Source organism: Mustelus asterias, chromosome 3 (assembly GCF_964213995.1).
Source record: "Mustelus asterias chromosome 3, sMusAst1.hap1.1, whole genome shotgun sequence".
NCBI classification, from domain to species: Eukaryota; Metazoa; Chordata; class Chondrichthyes; order Carcharhiniformes; family Triakidae; genus Mustelus; species Mustelus asterias.
In genome coordinates this window covers 87,555,867-87,582,608 of record NC_135803.1, presented here as the reverse complement: position 1 = coordinate 87,582,608, position 26,742 = coordinate 87,555,867, and the positions used below count along the sequence as shown (strand labels likewise).

Below are 26,742 nucleotides of genomic sequence, written 5' to 3'. Positions count from 1 at the left end.
GGCAGCTAACCCGCATGTTATCCAACTGAAGGCTGTTAAGCAGGTAGGACACATCCTGTTTGAATCCCTAGCTTGTACTTTTAATAGCTCACTGAACTCTGAGATGGTTCCTGTAGACTAGAATGGATTAATGTAGTTCCCATCTTTAAAAAAAGATGACAAGAAGGACCAGGTATCCATTAGGTAGTTCGTAGGAGAGAATCCTGAGGAAATCATTAATAATATAATACAGGAGCCAATATATTTTTTGAGGGCTCATGAGAACTTCTCAAGGGTTCTTTTCTGATTTTTGGGGGCTCCTTTTTCATTCTCACTAACGGGATCTTGCTATATTAAAAATAGTTGTATGTTTGTCTCTCAGACAGTCATTGCACCTCAAGCAATTCATTAAATGAGATGTGATAAAAACCTCTCATGGAATATAACTTTAGTATTAATTTATCAATTAACGCAGTTCATTACAATAGTGCCTGCTGCACTTCTTCCTCATACGGCATCTTCTGAACTTATGCAACATTAAGTTAGATTTCACATTTATTTGCAAGGAATTTATGATGTCAGTGATGCCAAGTTTGCCTGTGTGTGGGTGCGGCGCGTGTGTTCCAGCTAATTTTCCCTTTACTAACATCCTTACGTCATCTAGAGTTAAATTATGAACTTTTAATTCGCCCATGTTTTCCCAAAATGCCAAATTCTGGTGGTTACGGCGTAACAGACCTAACTTATCCATAAACATCTGTTTCTCAGCCACTGTCAGTGGCACTTCTTGAGTAATTGTACTGGCAACTCCTCCCACATTTGCAGGGGTTTTCACTATGGTTTGGATTGGTTCTACGGGAATGGACGGGTCTATCACACTATAGGAAGGGAGATTGCCACCTTCCTGAACTGCTTCTTCTGATGAACCTTTCAAACCTACTTCCTCTTTGTCCGATTCCTCTGGGAATAGGGGTGCATTCGTCCTGTTACCAGTCTTCCGACAGGTGTGTTTTTGGTTTCTTCCTGTGCTGCGTTTACTGCGGCTACTTGCTTACTGCAAGTCTCTTTCTGGAGGTGGTTTTTCATCAGAGCTGCTAATATAACAGCAGCCATTTCGGTTTTATATTTCACTTGACCTTTCCACCATGCCTTCTTCTCAGTGTCAGGCGCTTCTGGGTTATACCCTTTATCTATCATTTTCTTTATTAATTTTCCATGCTCTGTTGCTATTGTTTATATCAGACTATTTTCAGCTCCCCACTGAAAATCTTTTGCATTTGGATAGACTGTCACCATCGTTTCACAACCTTTTCTCTATTTTTCCCCCCCCCCCCCGAGTCCTTCTCAAGAGACCTGAGACCCCTGCGTCGGGCCCTTCCGTCAACCTTCTGGATGCGGTCTTCATCCTTGACGCCTACTCTTCCTATGTCCCTCACTGGGGATTGCTAGCGCCTGGACTGACCGTCACTCTCGTGTGGCTCTCATCCCTTTGACGCTTTCCTCACTCTTACGTCCCTTACTGGGGACCTCTGCACCTGGACCGTCACTCTCATGTGGCACTCATCCTTTTCCCTGGTGCGCGGCTTTTTGCTCTGCTCCTCGGGGCATGCCAGGAGTGCGTCCCTGGTCCCCCGCATTAAGCGCACCCAACACTTCACGTCTTTGTCTACCGTGCAGCATCTTAACTCTGCTGTACTGGGCAGCTGCAAGAGTCCGTCCCCCATCCCCCCTTTAAGCACGATTTCTTTACATAGCGACAGTGTTTTTCGCAACCTCTTGCACTTGTTCAGGTAGGTCAACTTACGACTCTGACAGCTTGACACGTTACTCCTCTAACTATTTGGGTGGTAACAATAAAATATACTCACTCTCTTGCAGGAGGCGTGTCCTGCTGCTGGATTCCGGTGACTCTACCCTGCTTGCAGCACCAAAGTTGTTGCAGGGTATTTTCAGAGGCTAAGTAACGCTGAAACTTCAGCTGATACAAAGACTCACGAAGCCAGTGTCCCGGTTAAAGATATATCTTCATTTGACCAACGATCGATGGGAGAATGAGAATTGGGCAGTCCAATGCCTTACTGAAAGAGAAGGCCTTGAGAATTCCAATACCACTCTGAAGTTACACTGCATCAAACAGATTAATTATACATTTCTCAAGTTTTACTTTCCCCGCCTTTCTGGTAGTCAGGAACCAATCATTATTAGTACAAATTAATCACTGTTAATAATTGTCATATACCTTATCCAATTGCATTGTACCTTCTGACATCATGGGATTTCATTGGTCCGTAGAATCTGGATGCTTCTTCCCCATGTCGCTTAGCAACCCTAGACGCTTAGCTACAAAGATCAAAGTTACTGTTCCCCCCCAGTTCTTAGTTGCGTCAAGGGCTGAACCAGCTGGCTGGCATTCTTACATAAGAATTGTCTTATCAGGACACCTTGAACGGCCCTATTCATAAAGTAGCTTTGGGAACAATACTGTTTGTAACTTTTGCTGATAAAACTATGCACATTATGTGGTTTCATTGTCCCAAAGAATGGGACAAAATTAGTTTGTCTGCTAAGTCTTCATCCCATGATGCTTTGCAGCAGCCTGCCTTTGGCTAAAGTGTACAATTATTTTAAAAATACATTTTAAAATCCAGAATACATGTTTAAATCAGAAATACTTGTTCAAATCTCATTCTTACTTAAATCTCTTACTTTGTTCATATTGTTTTCATATAAACAGTTCCCTGTTAGTCAAAGACTTTTAGGGGCTTACAGCATGGAAACAGGCCCTTCGGCCCAACTTGTCCATGCCGCCCTTTTTTTTAAAACCCCTAGGCTAATCCCAATTGCCCGCATTTGGCCCATATCCCTCTATACCCACCTTATCCATGTAACTATCTAAATGCATTTTAAAAGACAAAATTGTACTCGCCTCTACTACTACCTCGGGCAGCTTGTTCCAGACACTCACCACCCTCTGTGTGAAACAATTGCCCCTCTGGACACTTTTGTATCTCTCCCCTCTCACCTTAAACCTATGCCCTCGAGTTTTAGACTCCCCTATCTTTGGGAAAATATATTGGCTGTCTAACTGATCTGTGCCCCTCATTATTTTACAGACCTCTGTAAGATCACCCCTCAGCCTCCTACGCTCCAGAGAAAAAAGTCCCAGTCTATCCAGCTTCTCCTTATAACTCGAACCATCAAGTCCCGGTAGCATCCTAGTAAATCTTTTCTGCACTCTTTCTAGTTTAATAATATCCTTTCTATAATAGGGTGACCAGAACTGCACACAGTATTCCAAGTGTGGCCTTACCAATGTCTTTTACAACTTCAACAGGACATCCCAACTCCTGTATCAATGTTCTGACCGATGAAACCAAGCATGCCCAATGCCTTCTTCACCACTCTGTCCACCTGTGACTCCACTTTCAAGTGCTGGGACCTTTGCTGTTTGTAATATATATAAATGATTTGGAGGAAAATGTAACTGGATTGATTAGTAAGTTTGCGGATGACACAAAGGTTGGTGGATTTGCGGATAGCGATGAGGACCATCTGAGGATACAGCAGGATATAGATCAGTTGGAGACTTGGCCGGAGAGATGGCAGATGAAGTTTAATCCGGACAAATGTGAGATAATGCATTTTGGAAGGTCTAATAAGCATAGGAAATATACAGTAAATGGCAGAACCCTTCGGAATATTGATAGGCAAAGGGATCTGGGTGTACAGGTACACAGGTCACTGAAAATGGCAATGCAGGTGGAGAAGGTAGTCAAGAAGGCATTCTGCATGCTTGCCTTCAACGGCCGGGGTATTGAGTTTAAAAATTGGCAAGTCATGGTGACGCTTTATAGAACCTTAGTGAGGTCGCACTTGGAATATAGTGTTCAATTCTGGTCGCCACACTACCAGAAGGATGTGGAGGCTTCGGAGAGGGTGTAGAAAAGATTTACCAGGATGTTGCCTGGTATGGAGGGCATTAGCTATGAGGAGAGGTTGGAGAAACTTGGTTTGTTGTCACTGGAGCGATGGAGGTTGAGGGGAGACCTGATAGAAGGCTACAAGATTATGAGGGGCATGGACAGAGTGGATAGTCAGAAGCTTTTTCCCAGGGTGGAAGAGTCAATTACCAGGGGGCATAGGTTTAAGGTGCGAGGGGCAAGTTTTAAAAGAGATGTACGAGGTAGATTTTTTACACAGAGAGTGGTGGGTGCCTGGAACTCGTTGCCAGGGGAGGTAGTGGAAGCAGATACGGTAGTGACTTTTAAGGGGCGTCTTGACAATTACATGAATGAGATGGGAGTAGAGGAATGTGGTCCCCGGAAGCGTAAGGGGTTTTAGTTAAGTCGGGCAGCATGGTCAGTGCAGGCTTGGAAGGCCGAAGGGCCTGTCCCTGTGCTGTAATTTTCTTTGTTCTTTGTTAAAACTTGTCTGATATTCAATGACCCCATGCACCCCAGACATTCTCTCTTCCACCTTCTTCCGTCGGAAAAAAGATACAAAAGTCTGAGGTCACGAACCAACCAACTCAAGAACAGCTTCTTCCCTGCTGCTGTCAGACTTTTGAATGGACTTACCTTGCATTAAGTTGACCTTTCTCTACATCCTAGCTATGACTGTAACACTACATTTTGCACTCTCTCATTTCCTTCTCTATGAACAGTATGTTTTGTCTGCATAGTGTGCAAGAAATAATACTTTTCACTGTATGTTAATACATGTGACAAAAAATCAAATCAAATCAAAATCCACTATTCGGGGGAAGAGAGTTCCAAAGAACAATTACTCTTGAGAGAGGAAATTCCTCCTCATCTTCATCTTAAATGGGAGGTCCCTTATTTTTAAACTGCGGCCCCTAGTTTTGTATTACCCTAGGAGAGGAAATATCTTCTCAGCATCCAAGTTGTCAAGGCCCTTAAGAATCTATACGTTTCAGTTAAGATCACCTCTAATTTTTCTAAAGTCCAATGGGTGAAAGCCCAACCTGCTCAGTCTTTCCTTATAAACAAACCTTTCGTCCCAGGAATCAGCTTCATGAACATTCTCTGATCTGCTTCCATTTCAGATATATCCCTTCTTAAGTGAGACGACCAAAACTGTACACAGTGCTTCAGGTGCAGTCTCACCAATGCTCTGTACAGTACAGTAATAGCTGGTCTTCTCTAACTTTATACTTCACCCCACAACAAAGACCAACATTCCATTTGGGATACCCGGATCCCTCTATACTCTATTCTTCAGTCTCTCTCAATTTAAATAGTTTTCTGCTTTTATATTCTTCCTATCTATGTCCTTAAGCAGACTCATCACAAAACCATGCTAACTCTGGTTGATTGTATTATGATTTGCTGAAAGATCTGCTACTGCCTCTTTAATAATGGATTCCAGCAATTTACCAATGACAGATGTTAGACTAACTGATGTATAGTTTGCTGCTTTCTGTCTCTCTCCTCTCTTGAAAAGTGGTGTTACATTTGCGGTTTTCCCATCTGCAGGGACCATTTGGAAATTTTGGAAAACTACAGCCACTATCACTGAAGCCACTTAGGTCCAGGGCATTTGTCAGCCTTTAGTCCCATTAATTTTCCCAGTATTCTTTCTCTAGTAATTGTGAATATTTTTAAATTCCACCTCCCCTTTAGTTTCTTGATTTCACTTGGGATGCCTTCAGTGTCTTCTACTATGAAGACATGCAAAATGCATGTTTAAAATCTCTGCCCTTTCCTTGTTTCCCATCATTAATTGCCTAGTCGCATCCTATAAGGGACAAATGTTTACTTTAGCTGCTCCCTTCCTTGCTTTATACTTGTAAAAATGTTTACCATCTAACACTTCTACTATATTTCTTTCTACTGCTAAACTTGCAGCATTGCACACTTTTTCTTTAAATTTGATACCACCCTTCACTTCTTTAGTTAGCCACGGATAATGCATCCTTCTCGTAGTGTCTCTCTTTCACAATGCATCATATTTTGTTCAGAGTTATGAAATATCTCCTCAAATTTCTTCCACTTCATCCATCTTTGGAGTGTGGGAAGAAACCGGAGCACCCAGAAGACATGTGGGTTCTGAAACCCACAAAGCAAATGTGCAAACTCCACACAGACAGTCATCCAAGGCCAGATCGAACCTGTTCCTTGGAGCTGTGAGACAGCAGTGCTAACCACTGTGCCATCATGCCAACCCTTTTTAAAAATTAATTCAAGAGATGTTGCTGTCATTGACTGGGCCGGCATTTATTGCCCATCCCTAATTGAACTATGTTTCTTCCTGGACCATTTCAGAGAGCATTTAAGAGTCAACCACATTGCTGTGGGTCTGGAGTCACATGTAGGCCAGACCAGGTCGGGATGGCAGATTTCATAAAATCATAGAACCTTACAGTGCAGAAAGAGGCCATTCGGCCCATTGAGACTGCACCAAGAACAATCCCCATCCAGGCCCTATCCCAACATATTTACCCTGCTAATCTCCCTGACACCAAGGGGCATTTGAGCATGACCAATCAACCTAACTCGTACATCTTTGGACTATGGGAAGAAACCGGGGCACCTGGAGGAAATCCATGCAGACATGGGGAGAATATGCAAACTCCACACAGTTACCTGAGGCTGGAATTGAACCCAGGTCCCCGGCGCTGTGAGGCTGCAGTGCCACCGTTTCCTTCCCTAAAGGCACGGTAGCACAGTGGTTAGCACTGCTGCTTCACAGCTCCAGGGTCCTGGGTTCGATTCCCGTCTTGGGTCACTGTCTGTGCGGAGTTTGCACATTCTCCTCGTGTCTGCGTGGGTTTCCTCCGGATGCTCCGGTTTCCTCCCACAATCCAAAGATGTGCGGGTTAGGTTGATTGACCATGCTAAAATTGCCCCTTGGTGTCCTGAGATGCGTAGTTTAGAGGGATTAGCGGGTAAATGTGTAGGGATAAGGGAGTAGGGCCTGGGTGGGTTTGCGGTCGGTGCAGACTCGATGGGCCAAATGGCCTCTTTCTGCACTGTAGGGTTTCTATGATTCTATGAATAAGAAGCCTCAGAACACCAGATTAAAGTCCAACAGCTTTCAAAGAAGAAATCATAGAAACCCTACAGTACAGAAAGAGGCCATTCGGCCCATCGAGTCTGCACCGACCACAATCCCACCCAGGCCCTACCCCCATATTCCTACATATTTTACCCACTAATTCCTCTAATCTACGCATCCCAGGACACTAAGGGGCAATTTTTAGCATGGCCAATCAACCTAACCCCCACATCTTTGGATGTTTATTTGGTATTACAAGGTTTATTTGGTATCTCAAGATTTCGGAGTGCTGTTCCTTTATTAGGTGAGTGAAGATGAGTGACTCACCTGATGAAGGAGCAGCGCTCTGAAAGCTCGTGATACCAAATAAATCTATTGGACTTTAAACTGGTGTTGTCCAGTCCAATGATGGCATCTCCACATCATGCCTTTCCTAAAGAGGAAGTGAAGTGAACCAGATGGGTTTTTATAACCTGCCTCCTGGAACCAAGTGCCCGGATAACTACCCGTCTTTGTTCTGGAACAAAGTGTCCAGGTAACGACCCCTTTCTGTTCTGGAACAAAATACTCAGATAACGACCCCTTTCTGGCCTAGAACAAAATGTCTAGGTAACGACTCCCCTTTCTGTCCTGGAACAAAGTGTCCAGGTAACTACCTCCCCTCCACTATCCTGGAACAAAGTGCCTAGGTAACTACCCCCACCCTTTCTGTCCTGGAACAAAGTGCCCAGGTAACTACCCCTCACCCTTTCTGTTCTGGATCGAAGTGCCCAGGCAACTACCCCCTTTTGTCCTGGGACAAAGTGTCCAGGTAACTATCCCCTCCTCTGTCCTGGAACAGTGTCATCGAGCCATAGAGTCAGAGAGTGCAAAAAAGGGCCTTTGAGTATTCAAGCCTGCACCGACAATAACGACTAAAGGAATGTTAATCCCATTTTCCTGCACTTGTCCCATATCCTGGAATGTAATGTTATGATATTTCAATTGCTCATCCAAATATTTTTAAAAGATTGTAAGGTTTCTGGCCTCCACTACCTTACCAGGCAGTGCATTCCAGATATTTACCACCCTCTGAGTAAATTTTGTTTTTCGCAAATGCCCTCTGAATCTCCTGCCCCTTACCCTAAAACTATGGAGAAGATCCTGAGGGACAAGATTTATGAGTATTTAGAGAGGTTTAGTATGATCAAGAATACTCAGCATAGCTTTGTCAAAGGCAGATCGTGCCTTACGAGCCTGGTGGAGTTCTTCGAAAATGTGACTAAACACATTGACGAAGGGAAAGCGGTAGATGTGGTTTATATGGATTTTAGCAAGGCGTTCGATCAGGTCCCCCATGCAAGGCTTCTAGAAAAAGTGAGAGGGCATGGGATCCAAGGGGCTGCTGCCTGTGGATCCAGAACTGGCTTGCCCAAAGGATGTGGAGATGCCGGCGTTGGACTGGGGTAAACACAGTAAGAAGTTTAACAACACCAGGTTAAATCATCTCCTCCGGAGCCTTCAACATGTCATTGATGAAGACGAACATCTCGCCAAGGCCATCCCCACACCCCCACTTCTTGCCTTCAAACAACCGCACAACCTCAAACAGACCATTGTCCGCAGCAAACTACCCAGCCTTCAGGAGAACAGTGACCAAGACACCACACAACCCTGCCACAGCAACCTCTGCAAGACGTGCCGGATCATCGACACAGATGCCATCATCTCACGTGAGAACACCATCCACCAGGTACACGGTACATACTCTTGCAACTCGGCCAACGTTGTCTACCTGATACGCTGCAAGAAAGGATGTCCCGAGGCATGGTACATTGGGGAAACTATGCAGACGCTGCGACAACGGATGAATGAACACCGCTCGACAATCACCAGGCAAGACTGTTCTCTTCCTGTTGGGGAGCACTTCAGCGGTCACGGGCATTCGGCCTCTGATATTCGGGTAAGCGTTCTCCAAGGCGGCCTTCGCGACACACGACAGCGCAGAGTCGCGGAGCAGAAACTGATAGCCAGGTTCCGCACACACAAGGACGGCCTCAACCGGGATATTGGGTTTATGTCACACTATTTCACATAAATATTTCTGCTTTTTTCCTCCTGAGTCTTTATCATGCGATCCTAGAATCAGAATTTATGTCACACTATTTGTAACTCCCACAGTTGCGTGGACCTGCAGAGTTTCACTGGCTGTCTTGTCTGGAGACAATACACATCTTTTTAGCCTGTCTTGATGCTCTCTCCACTCCCATTGTTTTGTTTCTTAAAGACTGGATTAGTTGTAAGTATTCGCATTCCAACCATTATTCATGTAAATTGAGTCTGTGTCTTATAAGTTCTGTTTGTGAACAGAATTCCCACTCACCTGAAGAAGGGGCTCAGAGCCTCGAAAGCTTGTGTGGCTTTTGCTACCAAATAAACCTGTTGGACTTTAACCTGGTGTTGTTAAACTTCTTACTGTGTTTGCCCAAAGGAGGCAGAGAGTGGGTATAGATGGGTCTTTTTCTAAATGGAGGTCGGTCACCAGTGGTGTGCCCCAGGGATCTGTTCTGGAACCCTTGCTGTTTGTCATTTTCATAAATGATCTGGATGAGGAAGTGGAGGGATGGGTTGGTAAGTTTGCCGACGACACGAAGGTTGGTGGGGTTGTGGATAGTCTGGAGGGATGTCAGAAGTTACAGAGGGACATAGATAGGATGCAAGACTGGGCAGAGAAGTGGCAAATGGAGTTCAACCCAGATAAATGCGTAGTGGTCCATTTTGGCAGGTCAAATGGGATGAAGGAGTACAATATAAAGGGAAAGACTCTTAGTACTGTAGAGGATCAGAAGGACCTTGGGGTCCGGGTCCATAAGACTCTAAAATCGGCCGCGCAGGTGGAGGAGGTGGTTAAGAAGGCGTATGGTGTGCTGGCCTTTATCAATCGAGGGATTGAGTTTAGGAGTCTGGGGATAATGATGCAGCTATATAAGACCCTCGTCAGACCCCACTTGGAGTACTGTGCTCAGTTCTGGTCGCCTCATTACAGGAAGGATGTGGAAAAGATTGAAAGGGTGCAGAGGAGATTTACAAGGATGTTGCCTGGATTGAGTGGCATGCCTTCTGAGGATAGGCTGAGGGAGCTCGGTCTTTTCTCCTTGGAGAGACGTAGGATGAGAGGAGACCTAATAGAGATGTTGAGAGGCATAGATCGGGTGGACTCTCAGGGGTTTTTTCCCAGGGTGGAAATGGCTGCTACGAGAGGACACAGGTTTAAGGTGCTGGGGGGTAGGTACAGGGGAAATGTTAGGGGGAAGTTTTTCACACAGAGGGTGGTGGGCGAGTGGAATCGGCTGCCATCAGTGGTGAACAAAGAACAATACAGCACAGGAACAGGCCCTTCGGCCCTCCAAGCCCACACTGCTCCCTGGTCCAAACTAGACCATTCTTTTGTATCCCTCCATTCCCACTCCGTTCATGTGGCTATCTAGATAAGTCTTAAACGTTCCCAGTGTGCCCGCCTCCACCGCCTTGCCCGGCAGCACATTCCAGGCCCCCACCACCTCTGTAAAATATGTCCTTCTGATATCCGTGTTAAACCTTCCCCCCCCTCACCTTGAACCTATGACCCCTCGTGAACGTCACCACCGATCTGAGAAAAAGCTTCCCACCGTTCACCCTATCTATGCCTTTCATAATTTTATACACCTCTATTAGGTCTTCCCTCATCCTCCGTCTTTCCAGTGAGAACAACCCCAGTTTACCCAATCTCTCCTCATAACTAAGCCCCTCCATACCAGGCAACATCCTGGTAAACCTCCTCTGCACTCTCTCTAAAGCCTCCACGTCCTTCTGGTAGTGTGGCGACCAGAACTGGGCGCAGTATTCCAAATGCGGCTGAACCAACGTTCTATACAACTGCAACATCAGACCCCAACTTTTATACTCTATGCCCCGTCCTATAAAGGCAAGCATGCCATATGTCTTCTTCACCACCTTCTCCACCTGTGACGTCACCTTCAAGGATCTGTGGACTTGCACACCCAGGTCCCTCTGCGTATCTACACCCTTTATGGTTCTGCCATTTATCGTATAGCTCCCCCCTACATTAGCTCTACCAAAATGCATCACTTCGCATTTATCTGGATTGAACTCCATCTGCCATTTCTTTGCCCAAATTTCCAGCCTATCTATATCCATGGTGGTGGAGGCAAACTCAATAGGGTCTTTTAAGAGACTCCTGGATGAGTACATGGGACTTAATAGGATGGAGGGTTATAGGTAGGCCTAAAAGGTAGGGATATGTTCGGCACAACTTGTGGGGCTGAAGGGCCTGTTTTGTGCTGTAGTTTTTCTATGTTTTTCTTATGTCCCCTCGTGAACCCTCTGTAGTTTCTTATGATCTTGGTCAGAGTAGGAGCCATACCAAGCTGTGATACATCTGGAAAGGATACTTTCTATGGTGATCTGTAAAAATTGGTGAGAGTTGTAGTAGGCATGCCGAATTTCCTTAGCCTCCTGAGAAAGTAGAGACGTTGATGGGCTTTCTTAACTATAGCGTCAGCGTGGAGGGATCAGGACAAGTTGTTGGTGATTTGGACACCTGGAAACTTGGAAGCTCTGAAGCATTTCCACTTCATCATCATTGATGTAAGCAGTGACATGTCCTCCACTACGCTTCCTGAAATTGATGAGGTCAGAGTGCGACAAGGTACAATAACCGAGTTAGGAATTTGATGCAGATGAGAATTCAGTGTAAAGGGGAAGGAGATTCTACTTTTTATATCTTTTCTCAGCCTCCCGAAGCTGGTGATTGTTTGAGGCTTTAATGAAGTGAGTAGAGAGGTGATCGTTGGCTGAGTTTGTAAGATTTTATGCCCCTAAATCCAGGCACGAGTTTAAACCAGTATTGGGGAGACACAAGCATTGCAATAAATTTATAGCTTAACTGATTGAACTGCTTGGTACAACTACAGAAAACAGTTAGTGATATTTCTAAACTTGAAACCAAATTAATTAAATGAAGTATTGTAAGGATGGTGGGGAAGGTGATGTGTTGCAACTGTAGAATGTGGGAAGAATGAGCACCAGCGTGATTCACAGCAACCACATCTGCAGTTCAAGTGTTTAAGGTTTAAGTGCAGTCCGAGTAATTTTGGCTCAAAGTTGATGAGCTGGAGTCTAAGCTTCAGACACGCCAATGCATCATGGAGGGGGATGTTACCTGAGCACTTTGCTCCCGGATGAGGTTTGGGGAGGGGGGGCGCGAGGGAAGTTATTTGGATTCTTTGTTCCTAGACGGTGGGGTCGTTACCTGGGCACTCAGGTACATAGAACATAGAACATAGAACATTACAGCGCAGAACAGGCCCTTCGGCCCACGATGTTGCACCGACCAGTTAAAAAAAAAACTGTGACCCTCCAACCTAAACCAATTTCTTTTCGTCCATGAACCTATCTACGGATCTCTTAAACGCCCCCAAACTAGGCGCATTTACTACTGATGCTGGCAGGGCATTCCAATCCCTCACCACCCTCTGGGTAAAGAACCTACCCCTGACATCGGTTCTATAACTACCCCCCCTCAATTTAAAGCCATGCCCCCTCGTGCTGGATTTCTCCATCAGAGGAAAAAGGCTATCACTATCCACCCTATCTAAACCTCTAATCATCTTATATGTTTCAATAAGATCCCCTCTTAGCCGCCGCCTTTCCAGCGAAAACAATCCCAAATCCCTCAGCCTCTCCTCATAGGATCTCCCCTCCATACCAGGCAACATCCTGGTAAACCTCCTCTGCACCCTCTCCAAAGCCTCCACATCCTTCCTGTAATGTGGGGACCAGAACTGCACACAGTACTCCAAGTGCGGCCGCACCAGAGTTGTGTACAGTTGCAACATAACGCCACGACTCCTAAATTCAATCCCCCTACCAATAAACGCCAAGACACCATATGCCTTCTTAACAACCCTATCTACTTGATTCCCAACCTTCAGGGATCTATGCACACATACACCTAGATCCCTCTGCTCCTCCACACTACTCAAAGTCCTCCCGTTAGCCCTATACTCAACACATCTGTTATTCCTACCAAAGTGAATTACCTCACACTTCTCCGCATTAAACTCCATCCGCCACCTCTCGGCCCAACTTTGCAACCTGTCTAAGTCTTCCTGCAAACTACGACACCCTTCCTCACTGTCTACCACACCACCGACTTTGGTGTCATCAGCAAATTTGCTAATCCACCCAACTATACCCTCATCCAGATCATTAATAAATATTACAAACAGCAGTGGCCCCAAAACAGATCCCTGAGGTACACCACTTGTAACCGCACTCCATGATGAATATTTACTATCAACCACCACCCTCTGTTTCCTATCCGCTAGCCAATACGTTGAGTGTCAGGAGAGTAAGGCAAAACTGGATGGTCTTTACTTTATTGCTCGGAGTGTAATTGGTAAGGCTGATGAGTTAAAGGTGTGGATTGACACATGGAAATGTGATATTGTTGCGATCACAGAAACATGGTTGAGGGAAGGGCAGGACTGGCAACTCAACATTCTGGGGTATAGGATCTTTAGAACAAAGAACAAAGAAAATTACAGCACAGGAATAGGGCCTTCGGCCCTCCAAGCCTGCACCGACCATGCTGCCCTACTTAACTAAAACCCCCTACCCTTCCGGGAACCATTATCCCTCCATTCCCATTCTATTCATGTATTTGTCAAGACGCCCCTTAAAAGTCACTACCGTATCTGCTTCCACTACCTCCCCCGGCAGCGAGTTCCAGGCACTCACCGGTCTCTGTAAAAAATCTGCCTCGTACATCTCCTTTAAACCTTGCCCCTCGCACCATAAACCTGTGCCCCCTAGTAATTGACTCTTCCACCCTGGGAAAAAGCTTCTGACTATCCACTCTGTCCATGCCTCTCATAATCTTGTAGACCTCTATCAGGTCGCCCCTCAACCTCTGTCGTTCCAGTGAGAACAAACCAAGTTTCTCCAACCTCTCCTCATACTAAGTGCCCTCCATACCAGGCAACATCCTGGTAAATGTTTTCTGTACCCTCTCCAAAGCCTCCACAGCCTTCTAGTAGTGTGGCAACCAGAATTGAACACTATATTCCAAGTGAGGCCGAACTAAGGTTCTATAAAGCTGCAACATAACTTGCCAATTTTTAAACTCAATGTTCTGGCCGATGAAGGCAAGCATGCCGTATGCCTTCTTGACGACCTTCTCCATCTGCATTGCCACTTTCAGTGACCTGTGTACCTGTACACCCAAATCCCTCTGCCTATCATTACTCTTAAGGGTTCTTCAGGTGAGACAGAGGAGGGTATAAAAAGGGAGGTGATATAGCACTATTAATTAAGGAGTCTATTACTGCAATAAGGAGAAATGGTTTCCTGGAAGGGACTTCAAACGAGGCTTTGTAGGTAGAACGTAGGAATGTTAAGAGGGCAGCCGCATTACTGGGAGTGTATTATAGGGCCCCAAAGAGTCAGCGGGAAATAGAGGAGCAGATATAGAGACAGTTCACAGAACAACAACAAGAACAACAAAGAACAATACAGCACAGGAACAGGCCCTTCGGCCCTCCAAGCCCGCGCCGCTCCCCGGTCCAGGATTGAATCCTGAATCCAGGATCCCCGCCCAATTTTCCAGCCTATCTACATACCAATATCCTATCCACCGAGCTGTCCCTCACAGCTACGATGCTTTGTTCATCACAACATATTAACTCACCCCCACCCCCCCATTCCAGACCATGTGATCTCCAGGGAGAGGCGAAAACCCAGAGTGAAAACCCCAGGGCCAATATGGGGAAAAAAAATCTGGGAAATTCCTCTCCGACCCCCTGAGGCGATCGAAACGAGTCCAGGAGATCACACTGGCCCTGATCGGAAAATGCTTCCCAACCCCAGTCATTTCCACTTCCACGGACACCATATGAATTCCCTGCCCCCGAGACAGGTTCCCAACTATCCGCAGTCTCGCTCTGTACTGGCACCAGCAAGATGATCATAGAATGAAGCCTTGAAACGAGAAACAAGGAACAATTAGCCCGCGCCGCTCCCTGGTCCAAACTAGACCACTCTTTTGTATCCCTCCATTCCCACTCTGTTCATATAGCTGTCTAGATAAGTCTTAAACGTTCCCAGTGTGTCCGCCTCCACCACCTTGCCCGGCAACACATTCCAGGCCCCCACGACCCTCTGTGTAAAATATGTCCTTCTGATATCTGTGTTAAACCTCCCCCCCTTCACCTTGAACCTATGACCCCTCGTGAACGTCACCACCGACCCGGGGAAAAGCTTCCCACCGTTCACCCTATCTATGCCTTTCATAATTTTATACACCTCTATTAAGTCTCCCCTCATCCTCCGTCTTTCCAAGGAGAACAACCCCAGTTTCCCCAATCTCTCCTCATAACCAAGCCCCTCCATACCAGGCAACATCCTGGTAAACCTCCTCTGTACTCTCTCCAAAGCCGCCACGTCCTTCTGGTAGTGTGGCGACCAGAACTGGACGCAGTATTCCAAATGCGGCCGAACCAACGTTCTATACATCTGCAACATCAGGCCCCAACTCTTATACTCTATGCCCCGTCCTATAAAGGCAAGCATGCCATATGCCTTCTTCACCACCTTCTCCACCTGTGACGTCACCTTCAAAGATCTGTGGACTTGCACACCCAGGTCCCTCTGCGTCTCTACACCCTTTATGGTTCTTCCATTTATCGTGTAGCTCCTCCCTACATTATTCCCACCAAAATGCATCACTTCGCATTTATCAGGATTGAACTCCATCTGCCATTTCCTTGCCCAAATTTCCAGCCTATCTATATCCTTCTGTAGCCTCTGACAATGTTCCTCACTATCTGCAAGTCCTGCCAGTTTTGTGTCGTCCGTAAACTTACTGATCACCCCAGTTACTCCTTCTTCCAGATCATTTATATAAATCACAAACAGCAGAGGTCCCAATACAGAGCCCTGCGGTACACCACTAGTCACAGGCCTCCAGCCGGAAAAAGACCCTTCCACTACCACCCTCTGTCTTCTATGACCAAGCCAGTTCTCCACCCATCTAGCCACCTCCCCGTTTATCCCATGAGATCCAACCTTTTTCACTAGCCTACCATGAGGGACTTTGTCAAACGCTTTACTAAAGTCCATATAGACAACATCCACGGCCCTTCCTTCGTCAACCATTTTGGTCACTTCTTCAAACAACACCACCAGGTTAGTGAGGCATGACCTCCCTCTCACAAAACCATGCTGACTATCGTTAATGAGTTTATTCCTTTCTAAATGCGCATACATCCTATCTCTAAGAATCTTCTCCAACAACTTCCCCACCACGGACGTCAAGCTCACCGGCCTATAATTACCCGGGTTATCCTTCCTACCCTTCTTAAATAACGGGACCACATTGGCTATCCTCCAATCCTCTGGGACCTCACCTGTGTCCAGTGACGAGACAAAGATTTGCGTCAGAGGCCCAACGATTTCACCTCTCGTCTCCCTGAGCAGCCTTGGATAGATTCCATCAGGCCCTGGGGATTTGTCAGTCTTTATATTCTCTAACAAACCTAACACTTCCTCCTTTGTAATGGAGATTTTCTCCAACGGTTCAACACTCCCCTCAGAGACACTCCCAGTCAACACATCCCTCTCCTTTGTGAATACCGACGCAAAGTATTCATTTAGGATCTCCCCTACTTCTTTGGGCTCCAAGCATAAGTCCCCACTTTTGTCCCTGAGAGGTCCGATTTTTTCCCTAACAACCCTTTTGTTCCTAACGTATGAATAAAATGCCTTGGGATTCTCCTTAATCCTGTCTGCCAAGAACATTTCGTGACCCCTTTTTGCTCTTCTAATTCCCCGTTTGAGTACTTTCCTACTTTCATTGTACTCCTCCAGAGCTCCCTCCGTTTTTAGCTGCTTGGACCTAACATACGCCTCTCTTTTCTTTTTGACCAGTCCCTCAATTTCCCTGATTATCCACGGTTCTCTAATCCTACCCTTCCTATCCTTCTTTTTTACAGGCACATGCTTGTCCTGTAGCCCTAACAACCGTTCCTTAAAAGACTGCCACATACCAGATGTGGATTTACCCTCAAACAGCCTCTCCCAATCAAGAGCTGCCAATTTCTGCCTGATCCCAATAAAGTTAGCCTTCCCCCAATCCAACACCTTACCCTTGGGACACCACTCATCCTTTTCCATCACTATCCTAAAGCTAACAGAATTGTGGTCACTATTTGCCACATGTTCCCCAACCAAAACTTTGAAGACCTGACCGGGCTCATTCCCCAGTACCAGGTCCAGTATAGTTCCCTCTCTAGTCGGGCTGTCTACATATTGTTCCAACGAACCCTCCTGTACACATTTTACAAATTCCTCCCCATCCAGAGTCCCTGCCCTCAGCGATTTCCAGTCTATACCAGGGAAATTGAAGTCTCCCACTACAACAACCCTATATTTCCTGCACCTATCCAGTATCTCCTGACATATCCATTCTTCCACTTCCCTTGGGCTGTTGGGGGGCCTGTAGTACACCCCCAACATAGTGACTGCATGTATGTAAGAGGTATGTAAGAGTAATAATCTGGTAATTATACTAGGGGATTTTAACTTTCCCAATATAAATTGATATTGTCACAGTGTAAAGGGTTTAAAGGAGACGGATTTCTTGAAATGTATCCAAGGGAGTTTTTTTGTACCAATATGTGGAAGGCCCAACAAGGGATAGTGCAATGCTGGATCTGTTTCTGGGGAACGAAGCCAAACAAGTGTTCACTGTGGAGGTGGGGGAGCATTTTAGCGATAGCAACCACAACACAGTACAGTTCAAAGTTGTTATGAACAAGGAGAAAGATGGCCTACAAAAGACGGTTTTGGATTGGGGGAAGGCAGATTTTATTAAAATAAGGCAGGATCTGGCCGAAGTTGACTGGAGACAGCTCCTTGCGGGTAAGTCTAAACAGAGTAGTGGGAGGCTTTCAAAAAGGAGCTGGGGCGATTAGTGGTCCTACATTTCGGGGGAAATGTAGGAGCAATAAGCTCAGGGAACTCTGGATGTCTAGGACAATTCAAGATTGGATGAGGAAGTCCGAAGGAAGCAATTCAGCTGTGGCCCCAGAGGAATAGAGGAAGAGGAAACTTAGGAAAGCAATTAGAAGAGCAGAAAGGGGGCATGAAAAAGGACTTGCGAACAGGATTAGGGAGAACCCTAACATATTTTATAAATACATTAAAGGGAAGAGACTAACCAGGGAAAAAGTAGGGTCCATTAGAGACCAAGGGGGGCAATCTGTGTGTGTGAAGCCGCAGGATATTGGAAAGGATGTTAAATGAATACTTCTCTTTGGTCTTTACTCTGGAAAAGGAGAACGTAGGTACGGAATTCAGGAAGAGGGACTGTGAGGAACTTGCACAGTTTGACATAGGGAATGGTGGGTTCTCAAACGGGGCATACAGAGACACAAAATCAAGTTACAGAATACTGATTAGAATGCAAATCTCTACAGCCAACCAGGTCTTAAAGATACAGACAATATGAGTGGAGGGAGCATTAAGCACAGGTTAAAGAGATGTGTATTGTCTCCAGACAGGACAGCCAGTGAAATTCTGCAAGTCCAGGAGGCAAGCTGTGGGGGTTACTGATAGTGTGACATGAACCCAAGATCCCAGTTTAGGCCGTCCTCATGTGTGTGGAACTTGGCTATCAGTTTCTGTTCAGCGACTCTGCGCTGTCATGTGTCGTGAAGGCCGCCTTGGAGAACGCTTACCCGAAGATCAGAGGCTGAATGCCCGTCTCCGCCCGTGTTACTTATAGGACACAAAGAATAGGAGGCCGATGTCCAGTGGTGTACCACAAAGATCAGTACTGGGACCCTTATTGTTTGTTATATACATAAATGATATAGTTGGGGGGATTGTTAAGCAAGTTTGCAGACAACACCAAGATTGGTTGGGTGGTTAATCGTGAAGAAAATGGTTGTAGGTTACAGGAAGATATAGATGGGCAGAGTAATGGCAGATGGTGTTTAACCTTGATAAGTGTGAGGTAATTATTCACAGATCTCGGAAATCAGCAGAGCACTGAATAGGATAGTTAAGAAGGCATATGGGACACTTGCTTTCGTCAGTTGTGGCATAGAGTATAAGAGCAAGGGGCTAACGTTGGAGTTGTACAGAGCATTGGTTAGGTCTCAGCTGAAGTACTGTGTGCAGATCTGGTCACCTCACTATGGAAAGATGTGATAGCATCTAGCAACTAGAGGAGGTATAGAGGAGGTTCACCAGGATGTTGCCTGGGATGGAACATTTACCTATAATGAGAGACTAGATAGGTTTGGATATTCTTTAGAGCAGAGAAGACATGATTGAGGTGTATAAGATTATGGTGGGTATGGACAAGGTGAGTAGGGAGCAGCTGTTCCTCTTGGTTGAGGGGTCATTCATGAGGGGGCATAGTTTTAGGGTAAGGGACAGGAGATTCAGAGGGGATTTGAGAAAAACAATTCACTGAGGGTGGTGGGAATCAGAAATCACTGCCTGGGAAGGTAGTGGAGGCCGGAAACCTTACAACCTTGAAAAAATATTTGGATGAGCAATTGAAATATCATGACATTCCAGGATATGGGACAAGTGCAGGAAAATGGGATTAGTGCGCCTTAGTAGTTATCGGTGCAGGCTCAAAGAGCCGAAGGCCCTTTGGATGACTTTGTTCCAGGACAGAGGGGGTTACTTGGGCATACTCTCTTCCACCTCTTCCGTCGGGAAAAAGATACAAAAGTCTGAGAACTCATACCAGCCAACTCAAGAACAGCTTCTTCCCTGCTGTCATCAGACCTTTGAATGGATCTACCTTATATTAAGCTGATCTTTCTTTACACCTTATGTGTGACTGTAACACCATATTCTGCACCCTCTCCTTTCCTACTCCCCTATGTACTCTATGAATGTATGTTTTGTCTGTATAGCGCACAAGAAACAATACTTTTCACTATATCCCAATACATGTGACAATAATAAATCAAACCAAAATACTCTGTCGTAGAAAGACCTGTCCACTTCGAAGACAGCTGATGACTTGTACTCAAGCTGTAACTGCAAAGTCAGCTTCCTGCGACATTGGTTAACTTTATTCATTTTCAGTTAATTAGCAGCCATAACCTCACTATTCGTTCAACCTATAACTTGAGGAAAAACTTACCAGCGAGATTTCCATCTGCAACAATTTCCCAAATTAGTGCTTGCTCCTCTTTGCACTCAGGCCCCGTTATAACTGTGCTCCCGCCATTTTGCTATCAGTGGTCTACGGAATTGCCTATATTATCTCATTATATATTAAATCAATATATATTACATTTTTATCTTAGAATAATTAGGCTGTTTTTCTGCTGCCATTATGTTAATATAGCTATCCCAGTGATTCGTATGCGATTCTTGCGACCTGTTACTCTACCTGAGATATTCACAGAAGCCAAGTGTTTTTGAAAGAGCACTTTTTTCTGATGGGAGACTTCTGCTGTGGTGTGCAAGTACAATGTATTTGTACTAAGAGAAATGACAAATTGAGGTCATTAGAGCAATCAAAATCCCTTTCTACACTACAGACTTCTAAAAGTTCCAGCAATGGTCTTTTGAATTCAGTGCGTCAGTAAATTGCTTCAGCAGCTGGCAAAACAGCAGGAATTGTCAATTTTGCTACCTTGGTAACCATATGTATGAGACTGTACTTGACCTTCCCAGGAACAGGGTCACTGAGGGCATATTTGACATTTCTGTCTGTTTGGTGAATTTATACATCTGAAGAGTCAGGAGTAAGTTTTTAAATATTTAGATCACTGATTAGTAAACAGATTTTCATACCATTGTCAGTCGGCAGCTATAGAATAATGCGAAAGTTGCAAGAAGGATTTGACACTGTGAGTAACCTCTGTATAGTATCGATAGGAAGCTTCTAGTAACACGGATATAAAAGTGGATTTCAGAATATGCAGGCGTAAAGTAAATGGTGGGACAGTTGTGGGAAAAGATCACAGGCTGCAATATTTACCATGTGCCAATATGTATCTTACAGAAAATACAGAAATGTTTTTGTTGCTGCATAGTATTTCAGAGTTGACAGCTGAAATAACAAGGTGTTACTGCAGCAAGATACTCAGTTTTACTGTGGCTGTCGACTGAACAATATATTGCACTAATTTGTCTCACTGTAGCTTTTCATTAACTTGAATCGCAGTTTAAAAAAGCTTTCAGCATTTCAGTGTAAATTTAAAACAATTTGAAGATTTTCCCTGATTTCACGTTTCTCCAACTTTCTTGCTCTCCCTCCTCTCCTGACTTACTGAATACAGTTAAATTGAGCCAGTCGCTCTCCAAGAGTTCACTCATCTGACCATTCTTCTTTTTTTTTATACTTTTCCAATTCAATCAAATCAAATCCAATTCAGAGTCTCGAACAAGTTGAGACATTTCAGATCCAGGCTGACAAGACAGGGCAAGCGACCAAACCACCCTGTCCTGGGCCCGATCTACATGAGCCAAGCAGTGTAGGTGCATGGTGAGTGTTGACATTCTATTTAATTGGGCGAATCGCTGTCTGGCTTCTCTTGCCCTTCATCAGATGTGTTTCCAGCAGAAGCAGGAAGCCAGAAGCACTGAGGATAATATTGTGACACTTCGACTGCTCAACTGTGGGATTGTTATTTATCCACCCTGTTTTTATTTGAAGTCGCTGGGTTTTATGTTTTATACTATGCAGGGTTAAATGCCAATTTAAACATAGTGATTCCGAATCTGTTAATGGAATAGTTTCCTACTTGTCTTACTGGCACCTCCAGCAATATCATTGGTGAGGTAAACACTTTACCAGAGCATACCACACCTCCAGCATCTCCACATGGTGCATTTAAAGCCTCAGCATCTACTGATGAATGCTGGCGATGTTCTGTGTGAAATGTTCTCTGAACAACTGAAGACTTGGTAGTGCTGTATCACCCAAGTATTGTGATGTTTCTGTTCAGGCAGTGCCACCTGTGTGATCTTTTTATAAAATTTGTCCATGGGAACCAAGCATCACTGGCAATGCTCGATTTATTGCCCATCTTTAATCGCCCCTTGAGAAGGTAGTGATGAGCTGCTGCCTTGGACTGCTGCAGTCCATGTGGTGTTAGGGAGGATTTTGACCCAGAGACATTGAGGGAAGGGCGATATATTTCCCAGTCAGAGTATTGTGTAACTTGCAGAGGAATTTGCGGGTGGTGGTTGAATTAACTCCTGGGAGGCCGGTGTCTCTTCACCAAATTTAGATTTATTTACATTGCCTGCAACACTTCGAAAGGTGCTTCCTTATACAGAGTATAAACCCGAAGTGCCAGTAATCCTGATATTCCAGATATACAGGTAGGACTCCCAGTTTGGCTAGCTAATTACTGCCTTAAACAGGGAGCTCATATTCTAAGAGGTCCACCTTATGGGCCTCATTAAAGTAATTACATCCCTCCCCCTCCAGGTCCAAGGAACCTAGTTTGTTCGCTTTGAACGCTTCTTGAGGCGTTTAAGCATCGGGTCTGGTTTCTCAAGCTTGGCGTCTGAGGTAGGCAGGGTGTAGTGAACCGGTGCTCGTCTCTTTCGCTTAGAGCATCGAGGCATGGATTCACTCCCTTCTTTGGGCAACAGGAGTGTAGATGCAGCTAAGTCCATTTCAGACTCAGAGATTCCACAGAATGGAGACGGAGAGCGGGAGCCGATGGGTCCTGGAAGTTTTTCCGAGGCTCCCAACCTGCTGGATATCATTGATTCCTGCAAGGCCTGAGAATCTAAGGCTCTCAAATTGTCCAGGTGTTTTCTCAGGTGGCATTCACTGCACTGACTTTATATGATACTGGTTCTGTTTTCAAATCAACTGTGCCTTGTAACCAAGCGGGTTATTCCCATGATTCTTTAACAATACTTTATCAGCTGTATTTAAACATCTCTTGTGGATGGTGTTGTTGTGGGCTTGGCACTCTTACCACCCACCGGTTCGGAAAGATCAGGCTCAACCTGGTGCGGAGTCATATGCCCATGAGCAATGCGGCTGGCCCTATTCCGGTAGTCAAATGGGGGGTTGTTCTGTAATCAAACAGAAATCTGAAATGTTTGGTGTTCGCAGAGGCTGCAGGCTATTTCTTCAAGCTTGCTTTCAAGGTCTGGACAGCTCTTTTTGGCAATCCATTAGACGATTGATTATATGGCGCCGTCTTAATTTATCAAATCCCATTCCACTTCACGAAATAGGTGAAGTCCTGGCTGGTAATGGACAGTCCGTTATTGGAAACCATCACCTCCAGGATCCCATGTGTCATGAAGGAGATGCAAAGCTTTTCCACTGTTGTTCTCATATTTGATGAAATGCATCCTGTGTACGTCCATCCATTTTGAGTGGGCATCTACAATCATGAGGAAGATCAAGCCCATGAATGACATGCAGCTGAATCCACAGCCTACTCAGCCATTCCCAAGGGTGTAGAGGAACTGATGATGGTAACTTCTGCCCTTGCTGACATTGCTGACACTGACCAATGAGTGCGATTACGCCTGTATCCATGCCTGGCCACCAGACATAGCTCCATGCGAATTCCTTCATTTTGGTCACTCCTGGGTGACCATGGTGAAGTTCAGCCAGGATGGGACAGTGGCCCTCACTCAGGAAGACAACTCTTGATCCCATAGGTGGTAGCCATTGTGGGTGTTTGCTAACAGTAGCCAACGTGAGGCATCTTCTATGCTCTGTCCAGCTACAATGTGAGTGGAATTCAGACTGTAACAGCCTTTTTTTCCCCCATCAGCACTAGCTGTTTCACTTTAGCAAGAATGGGATCTTTTCGCGTCCACATTTGAATATTATTTGCTGCCTCCAGGAGGGTCTCCAAAAAATTCATTGTCATTACACTCTGTCCCATTGGGGGTACCACCAGTGGGGGGGATCTGCTAATGGTAGCCGACTCAAGGCATCAGCATTAGCAACTCAGCTTCCTGGATGATGTTCCAATTGGTAATTGTAAGCGGCTGGTAACATAGCCCACTGCTGGATTTGAGCTGATGCAATGGGCTTGTCGTCTGTGATAATGGTGAATTTCTGACCATAAAGATACTGGTGGAACTTTTTCACACTAAATATCTTCATTTGGGACTGCCTAGCATTAAGAGCTTAGATAGGGTGGAATTTGTTAAGTGTGTTCAGGAAAGTTTCCTCAAGCAGAATATAGAGGGTCCTACTCGGGAAGGGGCAAAACTCAACCTACTCTTTGGAAATAGGGCAGGGCAAGTGACTGAGGTGACAGTGGGGAACACTTTGGGACCAGTAATCATAGTTCTATTAATTTCAAAATAGCTACGGAGAGGGACAAAACTGGTCCACAGGTTCAAGTTCTAAACTGGGGCAAGGTGAATTTTGATGGAATTAGACAGGAGTTTGCAGGGGTTGATTTGAGTAGTTTGTTTTCAGGCAGAGGAACCTCTGGCAAGTGGGAGGCCTTTAAAAGTGTGATAGCTAGAGTTCAAGGTCTATATGTTCCTGTGAGGGTGAAAGGCAAGGTTGGCAGGAGTAGGGAACTCTGGATGACAAGAGATATTGAGGCTTTGGCCAGAAAAAAGGTTGATCAACAGTTCCAACACGCCACAGCGAAAAACCGCACCGACCTCCTCAGAAGACAAACACGGGACACAGTGGACAGAGTACCCTTCGTCATCCAGTACTTCCCCGGAGCGGAGAAGCTACGGCATCTCTTCTGGAGCCTTCAACATGTCATTGATGAAGACGAACATCTCGCCAAGGCCATCCCCACACCCCCACTTCTTGCCTTCAAACAACCGCACAACCTCAAACAGACCATTGTCCGCAGCAAACTACCCAGCCTTCAGGAGAACAGTGACCATGACACCACACAACCCTGCCACAGCAACCTCTGCAAGACGTGCCGGATCATCGACACAGATGCCGTCATCTCACGTGAGAACACCATCCGCCAGGTACACGGTACATACTCTTGCAACTCGGCCAACGTTGTCTACCTGATACACTGCAGGAAAGGATGTCCCGAGGCATGGTACATTGGGGAAACTATGCAGACGCTGCGACAACGGATGAATGAACACCGCTCGACAATCACCAGGCAAGACTGTTCTCTTCCTGTTGGGGAGCACTTCAGCGGTCACGGGCATTCGGCCTCTGATATTTGGGTAAGCGTTCTCCAAGGCGGCCTTCGCGACACACGACAGCGCAGAGTCGCTGAGCAGAAACTGATAGCCAAGTTCCGCACACACGAGGACGGCCTCAACCGGGATATTGGGTTCATGTCACACTATTTGTAACCCCCACAGCTTGCCTGGACCTGCAAAGTTTCACTGGTTGTCTTGTCTGGAGACAATACACATCTTTTTAGCCTGCCTTGATGCTCTCTCCACTCACGTTCTTTGTATCTTAAAGACTTGATTAGCTGTAAGTATTCACATTCCAACCATTATTCATGTAAATTGAGTCTGTGTCTTTATATGCCCTGTTTGTGAACAGAATTCCCACTCACCTGAAGAAGGGGCTTGGAGCTCCGAAAGCGTGTGTGGCTTTTGCTACCAAATAAACCTGTTGGACTTTAACCTGGTGTTGTTAAACTTCTTACACAGAAAAAAGGAGGCATGGCTCAGGTGCAGGCAGCTGGGATCAAGGAAATCCCTGGAGGTATATAGGGGATACAGGAATTTACTGAAGAAGGAAATCAGGAGGGTAAAAAAGGGGCACGAGATCACTTTGGCTGAGAAGATTAGGGTGAATTTAAAGAGATTCTTTAAGTATATGAAGGAAAAAGAATAACTAGAGAAAAAATAGAACCTTCAAGGACCAAAGTAGACATCTATGTGTGGAACCGCAGGAGATGGATGAGATCCTCAATGAATATTTCTCTTCTGTGTTTATCGTGGAGAAAGGCATGAAGACTTGGGAACTTGGGTAAGTTAGTGGTGATATCTTGGGGGATAGTCCATATCACAGTAAAGGAGGTATTGGACGTATTAGAATGTATGATGGTGGATAAATCTCCTCGTCCTGACCAGATATATCCAAGAACCCTACAAGAGGCTAGAGAAGAAATTGCGGGGGCCCTGGCTGATATATTTGCATCATTGTTAGCCACGGGTCAGGTCCTGGATTTGATTTGATTTGATTTATTATTGTCACATGTATTAACATACAGTGAAAAGTATTGTTTCTTGCGCGCTATACAAACAAAACATACCGTTCATAGAGAAGGAAACGAGAGAGTGCAGAATATAGTGTTACACTCCTAGCTAGGGTGTAGAGAAAGATCAACTTAATGCAAGGTAAGTCCATTCAACAATCTGACAGCAGCAGGGAAGAAGATGTTCTTGAGTCAGTTGGTACGTGACCTCAGACTTTTGTATCTTTTTCCCAAAGGAAGAAGTTGGAAGAGGGAATGTCCGGGGTGCGTGGGGTCCTTAATTATGCTGGCTGCTTTGCCGAGACAGCAGGAAGTGTAGACAGAGTCACTGGATGGGAGGCTGGTTTGCGTGATGGATTGGGCTACATTCACGACCTTTTGTAGTTCCTTGCGATCCTGGGCAGAGCAGGAGCCATACCAAGCTGTAATACAACCTGAAAGAATGCTTTCTGTGGTGCATCCGTAAAAATTGGTGAGAGTTGTAGCTGATATGCCAAGTTTTCTTAGCCTTCTGAGAAAGTAGAGGCGTTGG

General features: G+C 45.4%; 1 protein-coding gene across 1 annotated transcript in view; it reads left to right on the top strand.

Moving 5' to 3' along the window:
* Window positions 1-26,742, top strand: part of nr2c2 (nuclear receptor subfamily 2, group C, member 2) — a 388,941-nt gene that overhangs the window by 76,476 nt on the left and 285,723 nt on the right. The window lies entirely within an intron of this gene.